Here is an 18935-nt window from a genome sequence, read left to right as displayed (position 1 = left end):
GTTGCCGCTGACATTGCCACCCAACCATGATCATTGTAGCCGCATAGCCTGAAAGCGGTTGGTGATCCCTTTGACACATGCCTAACTCCTAACCATCTTCATTGATGCAAGCTTCCATTGAAAAAAAATTTAGCAATTCATGTTTATAATAGGTTTAATATATATAAAAAGTAATAATCATCATTAAAGTTACAAAGTAGGGTATCATATAAAGTTGTATGCTAAAGTCATATCGAATCAAATAAAGGCTATCCAAATTTGAACATTAATTTTGATTATTAAATTTAACTGAGCAAGTATTTAATCGAAAAGGAATTTCTTTTATAATAATTATTTAATAATATAAAAATATAATTTTGTTTATAAATTGTAAAACTGCATTTCAATTGACTGTAGATAAAATTGGGAAAAACACTTCAAACAATTGCTCTCATTACGAGATTGTTTATTGCATTACAAATTAGTTGATTACACTAGTATTTGTGATAATTTAAATTACTTTATTTCTTATAGGAATTCACTTCAAATTTAGTTGTTTTATTTAATTTTAAGTTTATAGGAATTTAAAGATTTTAAATAAATTTTCCACAACGCTGACGATCACGTTGATGCGCTTTAAGGACTTTTTCCAGGAAAACTATAACCACTGGAAGGAGTACCTCGACTTCCAAGAATTTTCCACAATGCTGACAATCACGTTGTTGCGATTTAGGGACTTCTTTCTAGGAAAACTGGAGTCAAGAGAAGGAGTACCACGACTTCCAAGAATTTCGCACGATTCCAGGAAAACAGGAACCACCAGAAGGAATACCTCGATTTCCAGAATTCTCTTTGTTTATTCAACGGCAAGGTTGCCGTATTTGCCTGGTGAAAGAAAATCTTTAAAAAGGCTGAGGATGTCTGATATTTTTTACGATTTTGGTTTTGTTAGAAATCTGGGTTTGGTTCAAACACTGATGAAAATATGTTTAAGCGAGAACGATCCTCACACGGCCAAAGTTCAAAACAGAAAAGAGCGAAAAATTGAGATGCGCCAGTAGGCAAGGCTTGGCTATCGAAAATTGCGGGACCAGAGTTGCTTAAGAATACCTATCGAACGCGTCTTTTTAGTGTTGGAAATTGGGAAAATTTAGGAACTTTGCTCTGCCATTTTAATATTTGGCCGCAACTTCAACTCCTGGCAGAATTTTTAAATTGTGGTGGAAAATTTAAAAGTTCACAATATAAACGATAAGTTCCTTTATTTTCGCTTTGACAGTGATGAATTTTTAAATTGTGGTGGAAAATTTAAAAGTTCACAATATAAACGATAAGTTCCTTTATTTTCGCTTTGACAGTGAATTAATTGTATTTTGTGTATGGTTGTTTTGTTTTATGATTTTTATTTCTTTATATATTCTTTATATTACAGTGCAGTTTTATTTTGTTTTTTTCTATGCGTATTAGCTGCAAAACGCTCCCTCTTTTTCACACTCATTCTATTAATTTTTTTTCCTAAACAAAAGCTTAAGTTTAAAGATCTTGCGCTCTTCTCGCACTTTTAACTGCTCGGTTGCAATTTTCGGACTTTACATTCCCCATGAAACAATAATCTGAATACACAAATTATGGATACATTTGTCTGCTCTATTAAGAAATGCATTTTTGATTGCTGTGGTCGGAAGTCGGAAATGATACTTGTTGAGGATTTCTATAATATTTAATTATTGTATTTGTATGGCTACCGTTTCCCCGCGCCATAAAGTCAGTCTCAAATCAGCTGTACAATAGAGAACAACTTTTATTTTAGGATTGTAATATACCTGGAACTTCGCTGTCTACAGATGAAAAAGCGAATGTCTTGCTTTCATTAGCTTACGAGTACATGAACTAACTAAAAGTTCTTTAGGTCTTTCACTGTACCTATGCTTTGTAGCTAAAGCCACCTTGGTTCTTTAAAGAGCTTATATTTATTCTATAATTATAGTTACTTAAGTGGTCGGCTTATATTTACCGTGCTACACTACAAAAATTATTTAAGTCTTTGTAAACTTCATTCAACCACTTTTCTTCCCTCGTTGTGTTTTGAAATTTGAACCGGAGCAACGCATATCCGATCAATTTCTTACAAATTGAAATAAATGTTGAGCGCATGCTTTTTGCAAGGGCCTTTTTAAATAGTTTACCCTACGAAACGTAGATAAACATCTTAAAACTTACATTATTTGTGATCAAGGTATTTAAAAAATATATTTGAACGTACTTTTTTTACACTGAATTCAGTAGAGTATTATATTGCTCTTTTAAGATGAATCTTAAGGTATCTTAAGACAAAAAATACTTTTAAAAAATTATCTCTTTTATCTACTCAACGTTACATTTAGTTTCCCGTAGGGGAGCCACCTTAGGCCGCTACTAAGCTGGGATGCAACCCTTGTTTTAACTTCTAGTCCTAACGATGCTTGGAGGAGTCTTTACTTATAATGATATTCGAGGTGAAGTTGAAGCCAACGGGTCCACGCATCTATTGTCTCGCGAATTCGTCGTACGACGGCAGCGTCCCTCGGTCGGTTGGCTGGTTGTTAAGGCCGTGAGATCCTGCCCAAGAAAAATTGTGTTTGTATCATGAATACTCTGCTGCATATTTTGGCAGGTATTGACAGGACAAATACCTTCAGATACTATTCTTTCGGCACTTTAAGTGTAGGATCTACAGTTTGGGGGGCTCGTGGCGACATAGGGGAAGTCTTCCACTTTTCTTACGTTTTGGGTGCAAGGTGTAATGAACAGTATTTCTTTATTTGCACTTTACGAAATTCGAGCGGCTAGCCAAGTACTCATCAAATTTATAATAATTTTGACCAATCACTTAGCAGTAACCACATTTCAGAAATCGAGTTATGATGCATTCATTCACTTTACAAGTAACGGGTATAAAAATACTACAGATGACAATATCAGTTTAAGACTAATTGTTCAAAAATAGAAATTATTAAATTGGATTCAAAAAAGGACACGGAATCCATAAACAACTTCACAATGTTATAAATAATATTGCAATTGCGTTAGAAACTACAAAAACTGCACCGATATATTTCTTGCTGTTCGATAAGCGTTCTATCGAGTTTGGCTCTATAGCTTACTGTAGAAAATATAGGAATGGATACCTCCTCCGTACAATTTACTAAATGAATTCTATTTCAATAAGAGATGCTTCCACGTCCATCAAAAAATGAAACAAAAAAAATTTTTTAAAAAACTTGTAAGTACCGATTCTGTGCACCACATACCCGACATGCCAGAAGCAAATCATTGTTGCTGATGCTGATATTAAATGATGAAGCTTCCCAGCTCCTGCAGGCCGATTCTGAAATCTGTTCGCATAACTTTACCGGTAAGACCAAGTAGCTGCCCATATATCAAAATCAACTGATCCGCCGACCTACAAAATAACTGTTTAAAATATTGTTGCTTTCATCTTGACCGCAGATAACCACGAAACAACCACATTAAGGTACAATTTCAGGTTCTCAGATCAAAAACATTTCGGCTTATTATCAACGCTACGGCCGAAAGAAAAGATATAAATAACTTTAATAAGAAATATAATCATAGTATAATCATAATCAAGAAAATTACTTAGCTTTAAGTATAGTGTGCACATCAGTCAAACCGACTTACTGAAAGTATATTACGTTTAATAGCATTACATTACTGGCTTACTGTGCATTAAAACAGAAATATTTATAATCAAGCTAATTTTTATCCAGGCTTAAATAACTAAAAAAAATATATTTTTGGCAAAGGAGTCATCTATGACCATATTAAGGTCTTGGGGTTTCCAAGACCAAAACTGACCTACAAAAGCTTGACTTCGATCAGTTGAGCTCGGGTATTGGGCTGCTGCTGCTGTTCCCCAGAGCTGAGAGCCATATGTCCAGATGGGCTTGAGAGTGGAGTTGTTGAGCATTAAGAATCCAGTGAAAGCTTCCGGCCTTAAGATTTAAATGTATTTTCTTGCTTTCGATGTGTCTTCTCCAGATTAGTAGTCTGTCAAGGTGAATACAAGCTTCATAACTGTTTGAAGTGAACAGTATACCCTGGTGTGTCCATACTCCTGACAATTGTGCATTGCTCACAGACCTAGCTGCTGTTATTGCCGTGCAATAAGAAAGATCTTGCGACACTCTATGTTTGTTACTTTGCTCTCGGACGTGACTAGGAGGTACGTTGAATTTTGGCCAAGACTGGAGTCGTACGCCAAATTTTGGTTTCGAACCGCAACTATTATGACTAGTTGATATTTCAGAAACGATTCCAATTCTTGAGGGCCTACACTATAGCTCACATGCGACATCATCCAGCTGATGACGAAAATTTGAATACCTTGGTTTCGTCGTAGACCAATAGAAAAACAGAATGATTTATAGCCCGTCAAATTTACATAGACGATTTTAATGCTCTTACTGCCTTCTCGTGCTTTTCAATACTGAGAAAAGGATCTTCCGTCTCTTTCTGTTCCGCTCATGAGAAAGCATTTCAGGTGAGAATGAAAAGATGGGTGATTCAAAAAAAGATAAGTTATATTTCAGTATTTTAAAGTTAATTCTTACTCTTTTATGATTTTACTGCCTTCTCATGCTTTTTAATACTGAGTAAAGGATCTTCCTCCTCTTTTTGTCTGTCTGTCCTTTCCATGTCGTTGTATTACAGAGCTTACATATTGCAAGTGTCACTATGTGAAAGTAAATAGGTGTACGTTTTCGTGTACATCACGATACCCGTTACTCAGCGAAAGGGAAGTCGGAATAGATAAGTAGCAAAGCGATATTCTAAAGCACAACATACCAGCCATTTCAATATATTTGGCTATTTCTGAGCGTTAGAATGGGCAAATACATATCAGTTATCACTGGCATAAAAACTGTTAGTTAAGTTAAAGCGGGAATAGCACCCTGCTGAAACAAACTTTCGCTGCGCAGGAAGCCCAGAAATCCCACCCCTCTTTTAGATTTCAAGATCTAAGCGTTCAGACGGACGGCAAACGGACATGGCTAAATCGAGTCAGCTATTGATACTGATTAAGAATTTAAGGGGTCGAAAACGTTTTCTTCTGCCTTTTGTCTATGTCGGACGAATATAAAAAAGTAAAAAAGGTATTTTTCATTACACAAAGAGTTTCATTTTGCCGTTTTCGTTTTGAAAAGCATAACGAAAAATACAAAATGGGAAAGACTATTAATAACAGAGATTATTAGACTACCTAATCACTTTTTACGAATTGTGCTTTTTGCCTTAAAATGAGGTCATGTTTTGGCTAAAAAGACATATTAATATTCTATTTAAAAAAAACTGCTTTTCTTTTTCAATATTTTGATAACTGCCATATTTATGTAAACTGTAAACTGTAGCCATTTGGTTTTCTTGTCTGCATTGACATTTCTTCTTGGATTTTTATGATCTTAACAATAAATTTTCTGAACTTTATTTTTTTAACTTTATAATTCATATTAATTCAATGTATACCATTCTCTGTTTACCCTGCAGCTCAACAATTCATACTGGATCAAAATCATCACTCAGTCGACAACGACGACGGCAGTACCGAAAAAATTTTAAAATGACTTTTTGACAAAAGAAATAATATTCTTGCCACTTTTATCTAAAATTACATTTAAAAGTTATTTCAAACCCTAAGTGACTTTTTGGCTTCACGCAATTTCAAATGTCTTATATATATGACCATAAATACATTGCGATTGAAATTATATTGGACACGGTGTTAGAAGGTTAGGTAGCTTAATGTGAATTATACGTTTTCGTAAAATTAAATGACTAGTCTAATAAATTATAATATGATAATTAAATTAATGTGTTATGCCTACGAAGATAAAAAATTGTAATTCGAATCGTTTTATTTGCGATTAGACATTGCGATTAGACATTTGGCCCAGTGAATTCGTTTTAAATGCCAGAACGAAAACTAAAATTATATACTCGTACCCATGCAACCGAAGATGTATAGCATTAAATTTTTATTAAGGGTCTTAAACCAAAAAAAATTTCATTCTGGTAAAAACCTTCACCAGTTTGGTGGCCAAAAAATGTCTGTATAGAGGTTCTTATCAAAATGAACTAAATTAAGTTTTTAATTTACATTACATTAACTTTACTTAGGTTAAAAAACAATAAACAAACAAACTTAGTTCAAACTACATTTTTTGATTTATTTAAATCAAATGGTTTTTATTTTGTTAAGGCAAATTGTTTTTGTTATGCTAGGGATAATAATATGCGCACCTAATAGAAAATATATTTGTTAATCATTTATTAAAAACGACATCTAGATATCATTCAAATTCTAAGTCAGGAAATAAAGAGTAAGTGTCGTATAAAGCCTTTTTATAAAGGCAACTTAAACATTTTTTTAATTCTTTTTTTTATGGGAGACCTTAACTCCCGGCTGTAGAAAATAATTTTTGCTTTGAATTTCCTTTAAGAAATTTATTCAACAAAAATAGCTATATGCACGGGTTCTGTGAAATGGGTCTTTAAAAATTGGAAAAATGCTGTGTTTTTGTTTTTTTTTTTAACCGCGAACTTGTAATTGGTTAGTAAGTATGCCTAAACCTTTGAAATGAGGAAATGAGACAATTTTAATCTTAACTCAAAAGAGTAAAGTTATTTTTTAATATAGTAAGTATTAACTAATAGTAGTAGCATCGGCCACCGTCTTAAACACTAACTTATCTTTTCATAACTGGACAATTTAAAAAAATAACGATTTAAGCTAATTTTAAGGAATGAGGGTCAAAAATCCCAAAAAAACGTTGTTGACTATGATAATTACTGTTAAAAAACAAGAAAGGAAGTTAACTTCGGCAAAGCGATGTTTGTATAACCTTGCAGTTATAAAAAATATCAACTTTAGTAAATACTTTTTTCATTATATTTTCCCACCAATTTTGCGATCGTTCCTATGACAGCTATATGATATAGTATTCCGATTTTAATATAATTTAATTCGAAATTCAGAACTAATTGAAAAATGTTATTTTTAAGCTTAGAAGGTTATATGTTAAAGAACACCAAAGATATAATTTTTATTTCATGTTTTCCGACCCATTTTCCGGTTGTTTCTAGGGCAGCTATATGATATAGTCGTCCGATTTTGATAAAATTTAAATCGAAATTTAAAACCAATTAAAAAATGTTATTTCCAAGCGTAGGAGGTTATAAGTTAAAAAACACCGAAGATATACTTTTTTTCATATTATTTTACCACTAATTTTCCGGTCTTTCCTAGGCAGCTATATGATATAGTCATCCGATTTTTATAAAATTTAAATCGAAATTTAAAACCAATTAAAAAATGATATTTCCAAGCGAAGGAGGTTATAAGTTAAAGAACACCGAAGATATAATTTTTTCATATTATTTTACCACTAATTTTCCAATTGTCCCTATGGCAGCTATATGATATAGTCGTCCGATTTTGACAAAATTTAAATCGAAATTCAGAACTAATTAAAAAATGTTATTTCCAAGCTTAGAAGGTTATATATTAAACAAGAAAGGAAGTTAATTTCGACAAGCCAAGGTTTGTATACCCTTGCAGTTTCAAAAAATAATCAATAATTTTATTAAATTGAATTCGAAATTCTTAAAAATATAAAAATGTATATTCCCAATATTATAAGATAATATGTCAAAAAGCTCCAAAGCTATAATTTATTTCATATTATTTTCCCACCAATTTTCCGATTGTTCCTATGACAGCTATATGATATAGTCGTCCGATTTTAATAAAATTTAATTCGAAATTCAGAACTAATTAATAAATGTTATTTTCAAACTTAGAAGGCTATATGTTAAAGAACACCAAAGATATAATTTTTTTCATGTTTTCCGACCCATTTTCCGGTCGTTCCTATGGCAGCTATATGATATAGTCGTCCGATTTTGATAGAATTTAATTCGAAATTCAAAACTAATTAAAAAATGTTATTTCCAAGCGTAGAAGGTTATAAGTTAAAAAGCCCCAAAGCTATAATTTGTTTCATATTATTTTCCCACCAATTTTCCGATCGTTCCTATGACAGCTATATGATATAGTTGTCCGATTTTAATAAAATTTAATTCGAAATTCAGAACTAATTAAAAAATGTTATTTTCAAGCTTAGCAGGCTATATGTTAAAGAACACCAAAGATATAATTTTTTTCATGTTTTCCGACCCATTTTCCGGTCGTTCCTATGGGAGCTATATGATATAGGCGTCCGATTTTGATAGAATTTAATTCGAAATTCAAAACTAATTAAAAAATGTTATTTCCAAGCGTAGAAGGTTATAAGTTAAAAAACACCGAAGATATAATTTTTTCGTATTATTTTACCACTAATTTTCCGGTCTTTCCTAGGCAGCTATATAATATAGTCATCCGATTTTGATAAAATTTAAATCGAAATTTAAAACCAATTTAAAAATGTTACTTCCAAGCGTAGGAGTTTATAAGTTAAAAAACACCTAAGATATAATTTTTTCATATTATTTTACCACTAATTTTCCAATTGTCCCTATGGCAGCTATATGATATAGTCGTCCGATTTTGACAAAATTTAAATCGAAATTCAGAACTAATTAAAAAATGTTATTTCCAAGCTTAGAAGGTTATATATTAAACAAGAAAGGAAGTTAATTTCGGCAAGCCGAAGTTTGTATACCCTTGCAGTTTCAAAAAATAATCAATAATTTTACTAAATTAAAATCGAAATTCTTAAAAATATAAAAATGTATATTCCCAATATTATAAGATAATATGTCAAAAAGCCCCAAAGCTATAATTTATTTCATATTATTTTCCCACCAATTTTCCGATCGTTCCTATGACAGCTATATGATATAGTCGTCCGATTTGAATAAAATTTAATTCGAAATTCAGAACTAATTAAAAAATGTTATTTCCAAGCTTAGGAGGTTATATATTAAACAAGAAAGGAAGTTAATTTCGGCAAGCCGAAGTTTGTATACCCTTGCAGTTTCAAAAAATAATCAATAATTTTACTAAATTAAAATCGAAATTCTTAAAAATATAAAAATGTATATTCCCAATATTATAAGATAATACGTCAAAAAGCCCCAAAGCTATAATTTATTTCATATTATTTTCCCACCAATTTTCCGATCGTTCCTATGACAGCTATATGATATAGTCGTCAGATTTTGACAAAATTTAAATCGAAATTCAGAACTAATTAAAAAATGTTATTTCCAAGCTTATAAGGTTATATATTAAACAAGAAAGGAAGTTAATTTCGACAAGCCAAGGTTTGTATACCCTAGCAGTTTCAAAAAATAATCAATAATTTTATTAAATTAAATTCGAAATTCTTAAAAATGTAAAAATGTATATTCCCAATATTATAAGATAATATGTCAAAAAGCTCCAAAGCTATAATTTATTTCATATTATTTTCCCACCAATTTTCCGATTGTTCCTATGACAGCTATATGATATAGTCGTCCGATTTTAATAAAATTTAATTCGAAATTCAGAACTAATTAATAAATGTTATTTTCAAACTTAGAAGGCTATATGTTAAAGAACACCAAAGATATAATTTTTTTCATGTTTTCCGACCCATTTTCCGGTCGTTCCTATGGCAGCTATATGATATAATTAAAAATGTTCCAAAACTATAATTTATTTCATATTATTTTCCCACCAATTTTCCGATCGTTCCTATGACAGCTATATGATATAGTCGTCCGATTTTAATAAAATTTAATTCGAAATTCAGAGCTAATTAAAAAATGTTATTTCCAAGCTTAGGAGGTTATATATTAAACAAGAAAGGAAGTTAATTTCGGCAAGCTGAAGTTTGTATACCCTTGCAGTTTCAAAAAATAATCAATAATTTTACTAAATTAAAATCGAAATTCTTAAAAATATAAAAATGTATATTCCCAATATTATAAGATAATATGTCAAAAAGCCCCAAAGCTATAATTTATTTCATATCATTTTCCCACCAATTTTCCGATCGTTCCTATGACAGCTATATGATATAGTCGTCCGATTTTGATAGAATTTAATTCGAAATTCAAAACTAATTAAAAAATGTTATTTCCAAGCGTAGGAGGTTATAAGTTAAAAAACACAGAAGATATACTTTTTTCATATTATTTTACCACTAATTTCCAATTGTCCCTATGGCAGCTATATGATATAGTCGTCCGATTTTGACAAAATTTAAATCGAAATTCAGAACTAATTAAGAAATGTTATTTCCAAGCTTAGAAGGTTATATGTTAAAGAACACCAAAGATATAATTTTTATTTCATGTTTTCCGACCCATTTTCCGGTCGTTCCTATGGCAGCTATATGAAATAGTCGTCCGATTTTGATAGAATTTAATTCGAAATTCAAAACTAAGCAAAAAAATGTTATTTTCAAGCGTAGAAGGTTATAAGTTAAAAAACACCAAAGATATAATGTTTTCATATTATTTTACCACTAATTTTTCAATTGTCCCTATGGCAGCTATATGATATAGTCATCCGATTTTGATAAAATTTAAATCGAATTTTAAAACCAATTAAAAAATGTTACTTCCAAGCGTAGGAGGTTATAAGTTAGAAAACACCTAAGATATAATTTTTTCATATTATTTTACCACTAATTTTCCAATTGTCCCTATGGCAGCTATATGATATAGTCGTCCGATTTTGACAAAATTTAAATCGAAATTCAGAACTAATTAAAAAATGTTATTTCCAAGCTTAGAAGGTTATATATTAAACAAGAAAGGAAGTTAATTTCGGCAAGCCGAAGTTTGTATACCCTTGCAGTTTCAAAAAATAATCAATAATTTTACTAAATTAAAATCGAAATTCTTAAAAATATAAAAATGTATATTCCCAATATTATAAGATAATATGTCAAAAAGCCCCAAAGCTATAATTTATTTCATATTATTTTCCCACCAATTTTCCGATCGTTCCTATGACAGCTATATGATATAGTCGTCCGATTTTAATAAAATTTAATTCGAAATTCAGAACTAATTAAAAAATGTTATTTAAAAAATGTTATTTATAAGTTAAAAAACACCGAAGATATAATTTTTTCATATTATTTTACCACTGATTTTCCAATTGTCCCTATGGCAGCTATATGATATAGTCATCCGATTTTGATAAAATTTAAATCGAAATTTAAAACCAATTAAAAAATGTTATTTCCAAGCGTAGAAGGTTATAAGTTAAAAAGCCCCAAAGCTATAATTTGTTTCATATTATTTTCCCACCTATTTTCCGATCGTTCCTATGACAGCTATATGATATAGTTGTCCGATTTTAATAAAATTTAATTCGAAATTCAGAACTAATTAAAAAGTGTTATTTTTAAGCTTTGAAGGCTATATGTTAAAGAACACCAAAGATATAATTTTTTTCATGTTTTCCGACCCATTTTCCGGTTGTTCCTATGGCAGCTATATGATATAGTCGTCCGATTTTAATAAAATTTAATTCGAAATTCAGAACTAATTAAAAAATGTTATTTCCAAGCTTAGAAAGCTATTTGTTAAAGAACACCTAAGATATAATTTTTATTTCATGTTATTTTCAAGAGTAGAAGGTTATATGTCTAAAAACACCGAAAATATAATTTTTCTATATTATTTTACCACTAAGTTTTGATTGTTCCTATGGGAGCTATACGATATAGTCGTCCGATTTTGATAGAATTTAATTCGAAATTCAAAACTTATTAAAAAATGTTATTTCCAAGTGTAGGAGGTTATATTTTAAAAACACCAAAGATATATATTTTTTTTAAAATTTTTTCCCCAATAGTTCCTATGGGAGCTATAAGATATAGTTATCCGATCCGGCTGGTTCCGACTTATATACTACCTGCAATAGAAAAAAACTTTTGGGTAAGTTTCAGCCCGATAGCTTTAAATCTGAGAGACTAGTTTGCGTAGAAACGGACGGAGAGACGGACAGACAGACGGACATGGCTAGATGGACTCGTCTTGTGACGCCGATCAAGAATATATATATTTTATGGGGTCGGAAACTTCTCCTTCAAAGCGTTGCAATCTTCTGACTGAAATAATTATATCCTCTGCAAGGGTATAAAAAAACAAAAAACCATTTTTTTAAATTTGAGGTTCTTTTCTCAGAACTCTTGCTGGGGAACTTTTTCGTAAAACCAGTTGAAAATGGCAGTTTAAAGCGAATAAGACATTCTAATAACCATCAAGGTAAATTAGATAGAGTTATTTATGACACCTTAACAAATTTAAAATTTTGGAGTATTTTTCTTACAATTAGCGTGAAAATATGTGAAATAGAAAGTTAACATTTTAGAAGACAGAAATAAAACTATTGAAATTAATTAAAATGTATGTATTTGTTAAAAAATAAAGTTGATTCATAAAAAAACAAACTATGGCTGTATATATCTCAATAATAATATCTATTTATTTATATTAAATTAATATCCTTTTATCACTGTGAATGGCACTCCTCATAGTGACGATGAGTGACTTCTATATCACTGTGGAGAGCAGTCCACGTGTTGACGAAGCGCACCAGGAGGGTGTGTGAAGGCGAAGAAATGAAAATCTATAGTAATCGTCCGATTGTTTTGGGTGATACATTAATCAAAAGGTATTGAATAACTAATAGGATAACATACCAAAACATTAGGAAAATAAATTGGTTTGGGTGAAAGTGTAAAAGTAAACATTTAGAAATTCTAATCTGTTGGGGGTAGCGGTGATAAATAACCTTCACTTTTCACCTGGTTGTATTCTCAATAATGCAATGCAATATGTCAGTCAGTATGTAAGTCACAATAAAATAAACCTCTAGCATGAAAACTAAATAAGTGTTAGTCGGGATGGCCATAGCAATTAAATCCACGTTAAAACTAAAAAACAACGTTTTCTAATCACAATTTGCTGCACACGATGATTTTTAAGTTAAATTTCGGAGTTATAAAATTAATTATAACACATCCTGAGAATGAAACATAAAAATTATGTTCAACTGCTAGTCTAGGCAATAAATAAATTATTGTATCCACAGAACTAAGCAGCTAAACTAGAAAAAGGAAAAATGAAAAACAATAAAAACATCAAAGTCAGAAATAGAAACCTAGTCAGATGGAAGTGACTGTCCTTTACAAAATATTTGTAGTCGGGCTTGCCGGTTTAGCCCCACATTGGGCGCCAAAAATGAGATTATTATATATAATATAATACTGTAGCATATCACGAATGATTCTAGCAGCAGCGAAAGATGGTGGGTGTAGTTTCAAGTAAGGCACGCGCTGGTTCCGGCTCTTTTTTTTGTCGGTAAAGGGAGTGAGTTTCCAATTTGATCCACAGTGCGACTTTCTCGCATATGTATATACAATATCCTATTCTAATTCGCGTGCGAACGGACTTTGATGTAAAATTGTAGGAGGACAGAATTAATAGTGGGATAAAGGGAAAGGGAATACCTGAAAAGAAGGGTGCTGCCTAAATGGAATGGCAGCAGCTGATGTATGTGTGTCGGTGTCAGCAGCGATGATGTTAGTTGCCGCTGACATTGCCACCCTACCATGATCACCGTAGCCGCATAGCCTGACAGAGGTTACTGATCCCTTTGACACATGCCTAACTCATAACCATCTTCATTGATGCAAGCTTCCATTGAAAAAAAATTTAGCAATTCATGTTTATAATAGGTTTAATATATATAAAAAGTAATAATGATCATTAAAGTTACAAAGTTGGGTATCATATAAAGTTGTATGCTAAAGTCATATCGAATTAAATAAAGGCTATCCAAATTTGAACATTAATTTTGATTATTAAATTTAACTGAGCAAGTATTTAATCGAAAGGGAATTTCTTTTATAATATCAAGAACATTGGAATATTATTATAAACAGTCAATCAACGTTGAAAGCGCTTTCAAATTGTTGTATTATTGGCTGTAATTTTGTTTATAAATTGTAAAACTGCATTTCAATTGACTGTAGATAAAATTGGGAAAAACACTTCAAACACTTGCTCTCATTACGAGATTGCTTATTGCATTACAAATTAGTTGTTTACACTAGTATTTGGGATAATTTAAATTACTTTACTTCTTAGAGGAATTTACTTCAAATTTAGCTGACGATCACGTTGATGCGTTTTAAGGACTTTTTTCCACGAAAACTATAACCACTGGAAGGAGTACCTCGACTTCCAAGAATTTTCCACAATGCTGACAATCACGTTGTTGCGATTAAGGGACTTCTTTCTAGGAAAACTGGAGTCAAGAGAAGGAGTACCACGACCTCCAAGAATTTCGCACGATTCCAGGAAAATAGGAACCACCAGAAGGAATACCTCGATTTCCAGAATTTCCAGAAAATCTTGAGCAGCTAGCCAAGTACTCATCAAATTTATAATAATTTTGACCAATCACTTAGCAGTTACAACATTTCAGAAATCGAGTTATGATGCATTCATTCACTCTACAAGTAACGGGTATAAAAATACTACAGATGACAATATCAGTTTAAGACTAATTGTTCAACAATAGAAATTATTAAATTGGATTCAAAAAAGGACACGGAATCCATAAACAACTTCACAATGTTATAAATAATATTGCAATTGCGTTAGAAACTACAAAAACTGCACCGATATATTTCTTGCTGTTCGATAAGCGTTCTATCGAGTTTGGCTCTATAGCTTACTGTAAAAAATATAGGAATGGATACCTCCTCCGTACAATTTACTAAATGAATTCTATTTCAATAAGAGATGCTTCCACGTCCATCAAAAAATTAAACAAAAAAATTTTTAAAAAAGCTTGTAAGTACCGATTCTGTGCACCACATACCCGACATGCCAGAAGCAAATCATTGTTGCTGATGCTGATATTAAATGATGAAGCTTCCCAGCTCCTACAGGCCGATTCTGAAATCTGTTCACATAACTTTACCGGTAAGACCAAGTAGCTGCCCATATATCAAAATCAACTGATCCGCCGACCTACAAAATAACTGTTTAAAATATTGTTGCGTTCATCTTGACCGCAGATAACCACGAAACAACCACATTAAGGTACAATTTCAGGTTCTCAGATCAAAAACATTTCGGCTTATTATCAACGCTTCTTTTTATGACAGTATATTGACTACCGCCGAAAGAAAAGATATAAATTACTTTAATAAGAAATATAATCATAGTATAATCATAATCAAGAAAATTACTTAGCTTTAAGTATAGTGTGCACATCAGTCAAACAGACATACTGAAAGTATATTACGTTTAATAGCCTTACATTACTGGCTTACTGTGCATTAAAAAAGAAATATTTATAAACAAGCTCATTTCTATCCAGGCTTAAATAACTAAAAAAAAATATATTTTTGGCAAAGGAGTCATCTATGACCATATTAAGGTCTTGGGGTTTCCAAGACCAAAACTGACCTACAAAAGCTTGACTTCGATCAGTTGAGCTCGGGTATTGGGCTGCTGCTGGTGTTCCCCATAGCTGAGAGCCATATGTCCAGATGGGCTTGAGAGTGGAGTTGTTGAGCATTAAGAATCCAGTGAAAGCTTCCGGCCTTAAGATTTAAATGTATTTTCTTGCTTTCGATGTGTCTTCTCCAGATTAGTAGTCTGTCAAGGTGAATGCTTAGACACGTTTCTTCGTGGACTTGGGTGTCTTCTTTGTTGGCAGGGCAGTTAGCCGAATCGTGGAAGTCTCTACAAGCTTCATAACTGTTCGAAGTGAACAGTATACCCTGGTGTGTCCATACTCCTGACAATTGTGCATTGCTCACAGACCTAGCTGCTGTTATTGCCGTGCAATAAGAAAGATCTTGCGACACTCTATGTTTGTTACTTTGCTCTCGGACGTGACTAGGAGGTACGTTGAATTTTGGCCAAGACTGGAGTCGTACGCCAAATTTTGGTTTCGAACCGCAACTATTATGACTAGTTGATATTTCAGAAACGATTCCAATTCTTGAGGGCCTACACTATAGCTCACATGCGACATCATCCAGCTGATGACGAAAATTTGAATACCTTGGTAAAGTCGGAAAAATGGCATTAAGCACACGAGTTTCGTCGTAGACCAATATAAAAACAAAATGATTTATAGCCCGTCAAATTTACATAAACGATTTTAATGCTCTTACTGCCTTCTCGTGCTTTTCAATACTGAGAAAAGGATCTTCCGTCTCTTTCTGTTCCGCTCATGAGAAAGCATTTCAGGTGAGAATGAAAAGATGGGTGATTCAAAAAAAGATAAGTTATATTTCAGCATTTTAAAGTTAATTCTTACTCTTTTATGATTTTACTGCCTTCTCATGCTTTTTAATACTGAGTAAAGGATCTTCCTCCTCTTTTTGTCTGTCTGTCTGTCTGTCCTTTCCATGTCGTTGTATTACAGAGCTTACATATTGCAAGTGTCACTATGTGAAAGTAAATAGGTGTACGTTTTCGTGTACATCACGATACCCGTTACTCAGCGAAAGGGAAGTCGGAATAGATAAGTAGCAAAGCGATATTCTAAGGCACAACATACCAGCCATTTCAATATATTTGGCTATTTCTGAGCGTTAGAATGGGCAAATATATAATAATATATAACATATCAGTTATCACTGGCATAAAAACTGTTAGTTAAGTTAAAGCGGGAATGGCACCCTGCTGAAACAAACTTTCGCTGCGCAGGAAGCCCAGAAATCCCACCCCTCTTTTAGATTTCAAGATCTAAGCGTTCATACGGACGGATGGCAAACGGACATGGCTAAATCGAGTCAGCTATTGATACTGATTAAGAATTTAAGGGGTCGAAAACGTTTTCTTCTGCCTTTTGTCTATGTCGGACGAATAAAAAAAAGTAAAAAAGGTATTTTTCATTACACAAAGAGTTTCATTTTGCCGTTTTCATTTTGAAAAGCATAACGAAAAATACAAAATGGGAAAGACTATTAATAACAGAGATTATTAGACTACCTAATCACTTTTTACGAATTGTGCTTTTTGCCTTAAAATGAGGTCATGTTTTGGCTAAAAAACATTTGATAACTGACTTATTTATGTAAACTGTAAACTGTAGCCATTTGGTTTTCTTGTCTGCATTGACATTTCTTCTTGGATTTTTATGATCTTAACAATACATTTTCTGAACTTTATTTTTATAACTTTATAATTCATATTAATTCAATGTATACAATTCTCTGTTTACCCTGCAGCTCAACAATTCATACTGGATCAAAATCATCACTCAGTCGACAACGACGACGGCAGTACCGAAAAAATTTTAAAATGACTTTTTGACATAAGATATAATATTCTTGGCACTTTTATACATCTAAAATTACATTTAAAAGTTATTTCAAACCCTAAGTGACTTTTGTGGCTTCACGCAATTTCAAACGTCTTATATATATGACCATAAATACATTACGATTGAAATTATATTGGACACGGTGTTAGAAGGTTAGGTAGCTTAATGTGAATTATACGTTTTCGTATAATTTATAATATGATAATTAAATTAATGTGTTATGCCTACGAAGATAAAAAATTGTAATTCGAATCGTTTTATTTGCGATTAGACATTGCGATTAGACATTTGGCCCAGTGAATTCGTTTTAAATGCCAGAACGAAAACTAAAATTATGTACTCGTACCCATGCAACCGAAGATGTATAGCATTAATTTTTTATTAAAGGTCTTAAGCCAAAAAACATTTCATTCTGGTAAAAACCTTCACCAGTTTGGTGGCCAAAAAATGTATGTATAGAGTTTCTTATCAAAATGAACTAAATTAGGTTTTTACATGGTTTTTAAAACTTTACTTAGGTTAAAAAACAATAAACAAACAAACTTAGTTCAAACTACATTTTTTGATTTATTTAAATCAAATGGTTTTTATTTTGTTAAGGCAAATTGTTTTTGTTATGCTAGGGATAATAATATGCGCACCTAATAGAAAATATATTTGTTAATCATTTATTAAAAACGACATCTAGATATCATTCAAATTCTAAGTCAGGAAATAAAGAATAAGTGTCGTTTAAAGCCTTTTTATAAAGGCAACTTAAACATTTTTTTAATTCGTTTTTTTATGGGAGACCTTAACTCGCGGCTGTAGAAAATAATTTTTGCTTTGAATTTCCATTAAGAAATTTATTCAACAAAAATATCTGTATGCACGGGTTCTGTGAAATGGGTCTTTAAAAATTGGACAAATGCTGTCTTTTTCTTTCCGCGAACTTGTAGTTGGTTAGTAAGTATGCCTAAACCTTTGAAATGAGGAAATGAGACAATTTTAATCTTAACTCAAAAGAGTAAAGTTGTTTTTTAATATAGTAAGTATTAACTAACAGTATAAGCATCGGCCTCTGTCTTAAACACTAACTTATCTTTTCATAACTGGACGATTTAAAAAAATAACGATTTAAGCTAATTTCAAGGAATGAGGGTCAAAAATCCCAAAAAAAACGTTGTTGACTATGATAATTACTGTTAAAAAAGTCGTCGTCGTGATATAGTCGTCCGATTTTGATAAAATTTAAATCGAAATTTAAAACCAATTAAAAAATGTTATTTCCAAGCGTAGGAGGTTATAAGTTAAAAAACACCGAAGATATACTTTTTTCATATTATTTTACCACTAATTTTCCAATTGTCCCTATGGCAGCTATATGATATAGTCGTCCGATTTTGACAAAATCGAAATCGAAATTCAGAACTAATTAAAAAATGTTATTTCCAAGCTTAGAAAGTTATATATTAAACAAGTAAGGAAGTTAATTTCTACAAGCCAAGGTTTGTATACCCTTGCAGTTTCAAAAAATAATCAATAATTTTATTAAATTGAATTCGAAATTCCTAAAAATATAAAAATGTATATTCCCACTATTATAAGATAA

The 18935-nt window shown here is 31.6% G+C and overlaps 1 protein-coding gene across 8 annotated transcripts in view; it reads left to right on the top strand.

The window, feature by feature from the left end:
* LOC108035863 (acetylcholine receptor subunit alpha-like) overlaps positions 1-18935 on the top strand; it is a 604633-nt gene that overhangs the window by 495576 nt on the left and 90122 nt on the right. Inside the window, exon 14 of one of the 8 annotated variants that reach the window (XR_007763683.1) lies at positions 11622-11708. The exons of 5 other annotated variants lie outside the window; for them this stretch is intronic. The gene's annotated coding sequence lies outside the window, so the exon portion shown is untranslated. Of the gene's footprint in view, positions 1-5526; positions 6013-11621; positions 11709-17249; positions 17443-18935 lie in introns of those variants that run through there. 2 more of the 8 variants (XM_050886172.1, XM_050886171.1) reach the window with 2 other exon arrangements.

The sequence above is a fragment of the Drosophila biarmipes genome, chromosome 3L (assembly GCF_025231255.1).
Source record: "Drosophila biarmipes strain raj3 chromosome 3L, RU_DBia_V1.1, whole genome shotgun sequence".
Classification (NCBI taxonomy): domain Eukaryota; kingdom Metazoa; phylum Arthropoda; class Insecta; order Diptera; family Drosophilidae; genus Drosophila; species Drosophila biarmipes.
The sequence above is the reverse complement of the archived record's forward strand: the minus strand, read 5'-3'. Positions and strand labels throughout refer to the sequence as shown.